This window comes from Juglans regia, chromosome 10 (genome assembly GCF_001411555.2).
Source record: "Juglans regia cultivar Chandler chromosome 10, Walnut 2.0, whole genome shotgun sequence".
In the NCBI taxonomy this organism is placed as follows: domain Eukaryota; kingdom Viridiplantae; phylum Streptophyta; class Magnoliopsida; order Fagales; family Juglandaceae; genus Juglans; species Juglans regia.
The window spans coordinates 13,966,074-13,973,947 of NC_049910.1; positions in this window are offsets into that span (position 1 = coordinate 13,966,074).

Consider the following 7,874-nt stretch of genomic DNA (forward strand, 5'->3'; position numbering starts at 1 on the left):
AAAAACAAAAAAACACAAAAACGGAGCGGCTGTGTGCATAGAGCGGACGGAGGAGGGAGAGGTGGGGAGAGGGGGAAGGAGCCGAAGCTCCCACCCCCTCGAGAGAGACGGGTTCGAGGCGCTGAGGGAGGCGGGCGGGTTCGGGAGAGACGAGAGAAGTGGCGAGTTCAGAAGTTCGACTCCCACTATAGCTATAGTTATACTTATAGTCTAATATAAACTATAATTATACTTATATTATACAACTATACTAATATATAACTATACTAATAGTCTAATATTAATACTATTATATAGTCAAATATATTATATGGTTATACTAATATATAACTAATACTAATAGTCTTATATAGACTATAGTTATACTTATACTAATATAGTTATACTAAATCACTATAACTAATACTAATATATAGCTATACTAATAGTCTAATATTAATACTATTATATAGTCCAATATATTATATAGCTATACTAATATATAACTAATACTAATAGTCTAATATAGACTATAGTTATAGTTATACTAATATGGTTATACTAAATCACTATAACTAATACTAATATATAACTATACTAATAGTCTAATATTAATACTATTATATAGTCTAATATATTATATAGCTATACTAATACTAATAGTCTAATATTGACTATAATTATAGTTATACTAATATAGTTATACTAAATCACTATAACTAATACTATATAGTATTAGATATAATCACTATAACAATTTTTTTAAGAGGTTAAATCACTATAACAAAATATATATAACTATATATAGTTATAATAAATTAAACTCACTATAACAAATACTAATATATAGTTATTATAATCACTATAACTAATACTAATAGTCTAATATAGACTAGAGTTATAGTTATACTAATATAGTTATATTAAATCACTATAACTAATACTAATATATATACTAATACTAATAGTCTAATATAGACTATAACTATAGTTATACTAATATAGTTATACTAAATTACTATAAGTAATACTAATATATAACCTAATATTAATACTATTATATAGTCTAATATATTATATAGCTATAACTAATACTAATATTTATTACAGTACTAATACTTATACTAATATAGTTATACTAAATCACTATAATTAATACTAATATATAGTTATACTAATAGTCTAATGTAGACTATAGTTATAGTTATACAAAATTACTGATATAGTTATAGACTTATAGTATAAGAGTTTTAGTCTAATTATTAGTAATAATTTTGATGTTATTACTAAACGGCGCCGTTGTACCTCCAGTCTCCCAAACCCTAAGACCCGCCCCTCTCTTCCTCACTCTCTCACTCTGCCTCTTTGCATCTCTGCCCTCTCATGCAGCCACGGCCCACGTTGTTGCACTGTGCACATCTCGCCGTCGCCCCCTCAGCCTGAGTCCCGTCCCTCTTGCCGTCGCCCCCTCAGAAACACAGGCCCGCTCTCTCACCGTTGCACCTCCCCTCACGGCCTCACCTCTTGAGTTGTTCCCGTCGCACACACAGCCCCTTGGCCCCTCTCTCAATGTTGCGCTGCCCTCTCTGTCTCTCATCGTCTCACGTAGCTCTCCCATCTCTCATGCAGCCGGCAGCCCCTCTCTCACGTCTCTTTGTCTTCGATGGTAATTTTTCTTGTTTTTTTTTTCTCAGATGTGTATATCATTTTTAATCTCTGTTGGTCTAATTGTTATGGAAAATTTTTTTTGTTTCAACGGTTTATTGGTTAAATGGGAACTTTAGACATCTTTGAGAGTTTTCATCTAGGTGTTGCTCTTTGGACTTAATTCCTATACAATTTTGTGCATCTTTCTTTGAGGTCAAGATTGTTTAGACATATGCTCTCAATTGTTAAAAGAAAGCAGAACAGAGAAACTATTTTACTTTGGGTTGTCGATTTCAAACACAACTAAGAAAGTCTAATACATCCAAGTTGAGTGAGACTCTTACGTCTGCAATGATATAGTTGGGTTGAGGACTTCCTAGGTTTTTTTTAAGGACCACGTTAGCCTAAAGCTCTGTTTGTTATGTTTGATTAAGCATTTGAGTTGAATGAAAGCTTTCAAGTGGCTTTGCTCCATTGCCTTCAGTCCCATATCTCTTGTATGACTTCCAAAGATGAAATCTCCCATTTCTACTAAGTCAAAAATGAAAAATACAACATCTATTGAATTGTAAAAAAAACCTACCTACCAGTTGGGTGCCCTTTTGAAAGATATATTTGCTCTCATACATAGATGGATTCAAGATATTAAAAGTAAAAAAAAAAGTTAAAATCATCTTCTTGAGGATCTTTATTTTCTAACGTCAATAGTGAAGATCATTATTTTTTATAAACTTACTAAACATAGTATATTCTTTTCTAGGACTCTGTATTATAAATTTTTTTAAATTTTTGTGTTTCTTAAATTTACTATTATTATTCCTTTTTTAAATAATTTTTTATAAATTTACTAAACATATAATTTTTTCAAAAGGTTTATGTAAATGTGGGGTCAAAGAGCAGCCTTTTACCTTTAAGCTAGGATACATTCCCAAGCATTGTATTGGGCTCAAATCCATAAACAGTACTGTTCCCTGAGAGCACCTGCTTTCATATATAGTGATGAATTTGATCTGTAATAATATTCTAGCAATGTATCCTTTTGATGCAATTTCAGATTCCATGCATTTGTCTTCAGCTATTGGTCTCTCTTTTACACATATATTTGTTCCAAGTTCCAGATTGCTAGCTACTTTCAATGCTTATCTCTCTCACAAATCTCATGCATTCACTAAATTAAAATCGGAAAACCGGATGGAACCGGATCGGTACCGGTTTAGGGGGGTAACCGGTGCGTAATTGATTTTTAAAAATGCAAAACCAGTATGGTTCGGTCCTAGATTTTGTCCAAACCAGACCGGACCGGACCGGTTACACCCCTAGTTTTAGGTATGTAAAAAAAGGTTTGTAAATAAAATAAAATTAAACACAAAATTTTCCGCCTATTAATACATGTTTTTAATCTTATTGGAATATTGTCTAGATTTCTATATATATTTTATGAGTCCTACTACATACAGGCAACTTGGCGCATGAAGATGCGCACGAATTTGATGTGATGTTCAGCCACGTCAACGCCTGTTTAAAAAGAAAATTGAAAAACAATGAAGAAGAAGAACGAAGACTCCGTCGTAAATGCCCTTTCCACCTTTCCAAAAAGAATAAAAGTCTTCGTTCTTCTTACCGAGGAATAAAGTCTTTGTTCTTCTAGAAGACTTTGTCTTCATTCTTCTTCTTCGTTCCTCCACCCTTTCTAGCATTACTTGGCGCACGAGATCTCCAATATGTTGGATTCAACTGGTCACCGTCGTTTAAACACAGTCTGGGTGGTGCTCTCTCGTTCCTCCGCCTCTGTCGGCCTGTTTCTCTATTTCTCGGTGTTCAATGTCCTGAGACTTAAATATTGCAAATAGAAACAATTTCACATCTCCTAAAGAATTATTCTAGACCCAATTAAAACCCCTTAGCATCGACACAAAACAGAAAGCTCAATACATTTGACTAGTAGGTTGTTCATTTTCTCCAAAAACAACAAGTGAAATACCAGATACATCCAAATAATAATAACAAGTGAAATACCACAGGAGGAGATGGAGTCATGTAGAACGAGATGGAGGAGGAGATGGAGGAGAAAAGGAGAAGAATGGAACGGGAGAATGCGACGGGAGAATGCGACGGGAAATGGAGAAAGGTAGGTTAGGGTTAGGGATTGAGAAGATGGGGGAGGACTTCACAAATAGAAAGGAACGAGGAAGAGATGGAAGACAAATTTTGAAACACACCATTTCACAAAAAAACGAACATACCAATTTGTAAAAAAATTTGTTCCCCGCCCACATGACTGCACTCTCCTACAAATTTCTCTCTTAAATGAAATGCCATGTTTCATTTATGACCTAGAATGCCAAGTTATGATTCGTTCGCAAGGCGTACGCGAAATCGCCTGAGAATAGAATTTTTGATACTTTATGTGTTGCGGACATGTTTCATGTTCCTGGCTGCCCGCAACCTACAACCAAAAGGGAAAAAGGGCCTCAAGGGTGTAGAAACACCTCCGATGCCTAAGTTAGGTGAATTGTCTAGTATCATCACATATAGAACATAAAAGCAATGTTTGCATACCTCTTAGAGTGGTAATTGATGGATATATATTTAGAGTGGCGAAGGGACCCCCTTGGATATTGTAACCACCTTATCCTTTATTTGAACTCAAGTTTTTTTTTTTTTTTGGGAGATCATTATTTGAATTTCTCTCTCGCTACTTGTAGTTCATCTTATCCTCGGGGAGTTATTGGGCTCCCATAGCCATTAAAATTTTGTTGAGTTCTTATCTCGTATGCCGTAGAGGTTGTTTTCATGGTCTGTAGCCCGCGCGACGTGTTCGTTTAAGCCTAGTTGTCTGATCTTGGCATTTAGGTTGTGCAATAGGCCCATCGGGTATGATAGGGAAACTAGACCCTTCTAGTTCCAGTTACTCCGCGAAGTCTCATCACGCACAGTGTGAAGGGACTTGTACTCATAGCGTCGCTTTGTGATATGGCCTTTTGTCCTTTCGATTTTCATGTATCAGGGAGTGAAGGCGTCGCTCCATTTTTCGCACTCCTTACTTTCCCCGTTTTTCGCACTTGACATGCTTCCTTCCTTATTGTCCTGTCGTTTCAAGTTGTGCAGTTCTTCTTTAACGAGTATTCCTTCTACGTCTTCCATTTCAACTATGTTAGTTACTTTCCTTCTTCTCCAGAGCGCCCCTTTCTCGCTGTGTCCTTTATCCCTTACTACATTTTCCTCGTTCTCCTTCATTCTCAGCATGGCTTCTCACAAATCTTCTCGCTCAAACACTTCACCGGGGATCTTCCCAACCCCGTGACTCTCCTCCTAGAACATAGGAAGTTGAGGCTAGTCGGTGGCCTATCTTCGACGATCACCAATCGGTAGCAACGACCACGCGCTTCGACTTGGATTCCATGAGGGATCACCATGGAGTCCTTGATTCGATGCACCTAAGCTTGCCTAAACTGCGTAAGGGGCGGTTAGCGGCTGGGGAGACTGGCCATTTCTGTGGCATTGTACTCCGCGATGTTCTTGATGGGGCTCCGTTTGCCCTTTTGTTGTCCTATGTGAGACATGGTAGATCTCTTAAGGCTTGCTCCTACCCAACTATTGCCAAATGCTTGTAGGATATTGATGGCCTGCTGTGTTGCTTGGTGGCAGGTTTTGGAGTCCATTGGTGATGAATACCATGACTTAACAGCTCGTGATTTTTTTTTTTTTCCACAGCATTCAATGTTTGGAGGGTAATCTTTGTAGTTTTCGGGCTCATTCTAGCAGTCGAGTTGCCCAACTAGAGCACCACTTTTACCATGCTAAGAAGTGGCAGTGGAAGATTTTCTTTGTTTATGGTGAGGGTTGAGAATTTCCACCAGGTGAAGTTGGTCGTCGTGAATTTCTAATTCGTGCTTCACGGGGTCATGTCCCTGATGATCAAAGTTTCGAGATTATCTGGTCCATTCATGGGGAGGAGCGTCTTTGTATGGTGCACATTTGGGTTAGAGAAACGATAGCTCGACCTGGACAGAGGTCCTTTTGACTCGTGCAAATATCAACAGGTTTGTGGTTTCCTCTAGTAGGGCACATGTATTTGGTCGCCAGTTTTTGGGTGCTCCATTACTGCCTCATGGGCAGAAGAGGCCATCATCTTCGACTACAGGGAACAGGAAAGGAAAGAAGGCTTGCACTGAAGTCCCTCCTGTTCGCACCAAGGAGAATCCCATCGACAAATCAAGCTCTACTAAAAAAGGCCCTCCCCTTTCTTCCCCGTCGCTTGGTGAAGGAAATTTGTATCCCCCTCAGCCTTCTTTGGTTGATTCCTTTGAGGTCGTTATGGAGCAAGCTGAGGTTGACTTAGAGTTGGTGCTGGAGGCTGAATTCGCCTTGCCATTGTGTTGTAAGGTTGTTCCGCTCGTTTCTCCTCCTTGGGGGGGCCGAGCAGAGGTTTTTTGGTCCGATGAGGGTGAGATAATTGTGACCCTTGACCCAGCTTTCTTAGGGGTTTCCGTAGTCGTTTTGGGTGGCTCCTCAGTCCCTTTTGATGAGTCTGGTGAAGTGTCCTTGGCCATGAGTGGCGAAGCACCCATACACGAGGTTGTAGTTGCCTCATCCACCTCGACTGCTGCATCACTAGCTGAGGAAAGGCGACACCTGAACTCCCTTTTGTCTTCCCCAAGTTTCCCTTTGTGGAATCTTTAGGGGCATATTTTAGTGGGGGTATGGTTTTCATTCCTTCTTCGCCCTTTAACATCTCACCTACGAGAAGGGATGCGCCCTCGCCCAATTTTCCTATCAACCGACCTTTTGATGAAGTCCTTATAGCTTCAGTTGATCAAGTTTGGGATGATTTTTCTGGCGCTCCTCCTTCCCCTCCTCTCTTTGATGTTCCCATGTCTCCCCCTCATCCTCGCCGAAGTCTTTCGCCACCGCATGGCCTGCGAGACGGGGTGGCTTCATGCCCCACGCCAAGGGATCTTTCAACTCATCAGCCGCACACAAATCCTCGAGTTCTTGATAGGGGGCATTTATGTCACCCATGTGCCGATTTCGAGAAAAGGTGATTCAAGACATGGTGCGCAGGCTCGGGGATATTCTTTCCCCAATAAGTTCTTCTGGCTGTTTTTCGTTGCTCGCCTGCATGGGCCATCATTTCTTTTACTTGTTTGGTTTCCTAGGGCGTGGATTGTCAGCTAGACTTAGAAGAGGAGAACCAGTCGATGCGCGCTTTCATTGGTCGCTCTCATGGAGCTATTCTAGCTGCCTGCACTACAAGGGAAGAAATGGCAGAAAGCTTGTCCCAAGTCGAGTCATACTCCCATTCGCTTGCGGATCAAGTTGCTTCTCTTTGTGAGAAAATTAGTGATCTTCGGCTGGACTTGGAGAGAAGGAGGTGAGTTGATGCCATTGTCAGGCCAGGGCTCGAGGAGATGAACGGGAAGGCCTGCTTAGTCAGCTTGGCCAGGCAGAGAAGGAGGTGGAGGAGCTTAGGCAGAGGAATGCTGACTATGCTACTCGCCTAGCCAAGTCTGAAGAGGATCGGTGAGAGTTGACTATCCAACTGAGAGTTACCCAAGGCGAGAAGGCCAGAGCTGAAACTTAACTGGGGGAAGTGAAGAGAGATCTCAGGAGTTACGATCAACATTATTTACAGTTGAGCGAGGTTTCTGCCTCTTATAAAAGGCGACTGTTAGATTCAGAGCTAAAGGTTATTGAGTTAAGTGAAGAGCTAGCTTCTTCTTGACAAGAAGTTGTTCGCCTTTCGCCACAGCTAATGGCTGCTCATATTGTCTGGAATCAAGCATGGGGTCTTGGATACAAGCTTGGGATTAAGCAGTTGAGGGAGTACTTGCTTGCTAACCCTAAGGTAGACTTGAACCAATTGGACTGGAAGTCTATCAAAGCTAGCTGCGCTACTTACCATATTTTTGATTCCTCAGAATGAGACAAGATGCTAGATGCAAGATGCCTTTCCTCCTCCCGTTCATCGTCCCTAGTGCCTATTTTTTTTTTAAGGTTTCAACTTCCCTGTGGCTATGTACTATAAACATTTGAACTATGACACGTTGCACACACAACGAGCTTTTATGTTGCATGGATTTGGTGAGGGCACTACAATGTTATATTGTTGTTTCGTTTCAAGTGTAGCGAGAGGATGTCTCGACCGCATAAATATGGGCGAGTATAATTACTCAGTTTAAGTGTAGCAGGAGGGTGCCTCGACAGTGTGAATTTGGGCGAGTATAATTACTTGGCTTAATTGTAAT